The following is a 1,169-nucleotide window of genomic DNA, read 5'->3' on the forward strand; positions in this document are numbered from 1 at the left end:
ATATATGTATGTATGTGGGCGTACGTGCGTGTGTAAGTGTGTCTCTATATATGTATGTATGTGGGCGTACGTGCGTGTGTATGTGTGTCTATATATATATGTATGTGCATGGGCGTACGTGCGTGTCTATATGTGATATAGAGATGGTATTATTTAACTCATCTGTCAGTGTCGATTAAGTTCCTCGCGTTCTTTGCGTGTGCGACGCTCACTGACGTTCGGTGTCGGGTGAACTCCGATGTAGAATATCAAGTCATACGAGGTCACTGATATCTCTGGTCACTTGCCCAATCGATACTCTAGCTGTACGCGATGGCTCGTGATCGTGTGTTCAATGTTATAGTACCTTGCGATGTGTCTTAGCTTCCAGGTCCGCTGCTGAAGTCGAGCGTTCATAAGATTTGGGCTCGTTAATCAATATTGTAGTGGTTTATGATCGCTAACAATTACAAACTTTGCATCGGCTAAGTAATGACGTAACGTCCGTGGATCATCGTCTGTAACCAACATACACAGACACAAACATGGACACGCACACACATATATTGACATACACACATACATTGACATACACTAACATACACGCACACAGACATACATCGACATACACTAACATACACGCACACACACATACATTGACATACACTAACATACACGCACACACATATATTGACATACACACATACATTGACATACACTAACATACACGCACACACACATACATTGACATACACTAACATACACGCCCACACACATACATTGACATACACGAACATACACGCACACACATATACATTGACATACACTAACATACACGCACACACACATACATTGACATACAATAACATACACGCACACACACATACATTGACATACACTAACATACAGGCACGCACGCACACCCTCAGCAGGAGCTAGGTAGAGGAAATGAGCAAATCTGTGACTCCACCCAGCATTAGCAAGCCGCCCTCTGAAAATTAGCTTTAGCTTCATATGATCTCTCTACACGTACGTGTACTATGTGACTGCATCTCTCCTAGTATCCGCATACGGTGCGCATCACAGCAGTAGAGATGGAGAGAAGCGAGAGAGAGAGAGGGAGAGACGCAGAGAGAGAGAGAGAGAAGAGAGAGAGAGGAGAGAGTAAGAGAGAGAGAGAGAGAGAGAGA

Source organism: Priapulus caudatus, unplaced genomic scaffold (genome assembly GCF_000485595.1).
Source record: "Priapulus caudatus unplaced genomic scaffold, Priapulus_caudatus-5.0.1 Scaffold2324, whole genome shotgun sequence".
NCBI lineage: Eukaryota > Metazoa > Priapulida > Priapulimorpha > Priapulimorphida > Priapulidae > Priapulus > Priapulus caudatus.